This window comes from Triticum urartu, chromosome 7 (assembly GCF_003073215.2).
Source record: "Triticum urartu cultivar G1812 chromosome 7, Tu2.1, whole genome shotgun sequence".
Lineage (NCBI taxonomy): Eukaryota > Viridiplantae > Streptophyta > Magnoliopsida > Poales > Poaceae > Triticum > Triticum urartu.
The window spans coordinates 452,036,776-452,039,494 of NC_053028.1; positions in this window are offsets into that span (position 1 = coordinate 452,036,776).

The window sequence follows — 2,719 nt, forward strand, 5'->3', positions numbered from 1 at the left end:
AGATCACCGGAATCGGATGCACGGTTTGCGAATGGCAAGCAAAACAATAATGGCACAAATCTGCGATTAACAACACGATGCCATCTAAATGCATCAAGCAAAATAAGCTACTGCACTCTAACATAGCTACAAATCACATGGCAGTGATCCACTCAAGATGCTTGACAAAAGATGAGCACTGAGCTATGGCTACATCACACAATATCAGGTTCAAACAAGCATGCAAAAGTGCAAATGATATCAGGTTCATAGGCTTAGTGAAAATAACAACATGCCAGGAATTAACACCAGGAAGCAATGTTTAGAGCAAGATAACAACATGCTACAGGATCAGATCATGGCAAAGCAAAGCATGGTATGAATCTACTCAAAGCATGTAACAAAAGTCCCTTACTGACCATAAGCCAAAAAGGATTAGAAGACAAGATAGCACCCATGTAAACATAGCAATTTTCGTTAACAGATTCAGACTTAGCAGAAAACTGGACATGGCATAAACAGAGTTACGTAGGCATGTTTGCGAGCTCGATGCACTCACCACAAGGCATTGCATGACAAACTAAGCATACACCCAGTAAGAAGACATGTTCAATAAGCTAACCATGGCAAGAACAAACTCATAGCATGTAAGGGTCAACTACAACAAGCTTGGCAAAGTTGAATAACATGTAAACAATCTGCCAGGAACATTTTATAGCAAAAGTAGAGCAAGATTGAGTCATGCTAGGGAACTCCATAATTGCAAATAAAGACATGGATGGATAGAGCATAACAATATCTCAAAATCATCCTTACTGAACATGCTCAAAAGAGGCATGGATCACTCTGTAGCAACATGAATACATGGCATAAAAATAACATCCGAGAAAAGACTTAGTGAAATTCTAAGTCCCTGAAATCAGCAACAACACGAGAGCTACTTTGCATGCTTGTGCTAGTCACCACATTGATCACAAAAATACATGGCATACACCCGTGTAAAGATGGCATGGCATATAACCAAACACATGTAGGGCTCAAGTTCATAGGAGCCACACATTAAACATGGCAAAAATGACAAATGTCCATAATCTCTTAAGAAACAGAAACTAACATCACATAGCACTCTTGCAACAGCATTTAGGGCATCAAGATGAACTCAAACAAGCATGGTGCAATGGAATGAAATGAAGAGCACATCCGGACAAACAATATGATATACCACATGCATGAAATCGAGCTACGGATGCGGAGTTATGATGCGATGAACATGGCCTGAAAAAGTAACAGATATGGGACTTAGTCAAAATATCACCTCCGTGAAAAGTCAACGCGGGACGGAGCGGTTCCGGGACGGGGGCCGCATTTGGATCCGCGAACGGGTGGATCTCATCCACCCGCCCAGATCCGGTAGGGAGCGAACTCCGACGAGGTCAGGGCGGTGCCGAAGATGGATGCCGACAAGGAGCGGCGCGGCTTCGGCGAAGGTTGGCCAGCGACGGGCGGCACATGGCAGGGCGGCTCATGGCGGTGATGGAGGCGGCAATGCGCGGGCGACAATGGAGGCGGCGGCGCGGCGATGGTGGCGGAGCTCCGACGAGGCGCGGTCACCGGCGAGCGACTCAGGGGCGTCGGCGAAGAGAGGCGGCGGTGCGAGGTGCCGGCGAGGAGCGCGGAGAGATGGGCCCGGCGCGGCCCGGTTCGGCCCCAGGGCGGGCCGGATCTGGGCCCCGGGTGGCCGGCGAAGTGGGCACCCGCGCGGGGACGCGTGGCGTCGCGCAGTTGGCTGAGGCGGCGGGGGCGGTGCCATGGCGGCGCCTGATTGGTCGGAGTGATGTGGCCGGACGCGGTAGACATGTCCGGTGACGCGGGATGAAATGTCCGGCAGCGGCGGGGGAAGGTTAGGGTAGGGTTTCGTCCGTGAATTTTTGGAGGTGGTCACATATATATAGGTAGAGGGAGCTAGGAGAGTCGAAATGAGGTGTGGTTTTCGGCCATGCGATCGTGATCGAATGGCCGAGAAGATGGAGAGGGTTTAGCTGGGTTTTGGGCCACTTTGGAGAGGTGTTGGGCTGCAACACACATGAGGCCTTCATGGTTCCTCGGTTAACCGTTGGAGTATCAAACGAAGTCCAAATGGCACGAAACTTGACAGGCGGTCTACCGGTAGTATACCAAGGCCACTTGGCAAGTCTCGGTACAATCTAAGAACGTTTAACACTCACACATGAAAAGAGGCAAAAAGGGGACACTGGAGGACATAGGAGTACCGGGATGCAAAACAGACAACGGGGAAAATGCTCGGATGCATGAGATGAACACGTATGCAAATGCGATGCACATGATGACATGATATGAGATGCATGACACGCAAAAAAATGACAAGGCAACAACAGCGAATAACTGGAAGACACCTGGCGCAACGGTCTCGGTGCGTTACAGCTCGGGTTCAGTAATGCGTAGCCTGCAGTGCAATCGCTCGGGTTCAGTAGGCGAACGCCACGCTCGGTTTCAGTTAGAGCCCAATGCCTCGCACATATGCATGTGCGTGTATGAGAGAAACGCGCATCGCTCGGCCCCGACCACCCAACGTAACCGGGAACACCCTGATATTTTCCTAGCCCTTGCTTCTACCATGGTTTTTTCCATCATGGACGACCCAAAGAATGTCATGCAGCTGCGTCTCCGGCCCGCCCAGGATGAGAAGCCCATTTTATGTCATGATTTTCTTTCATAGAAG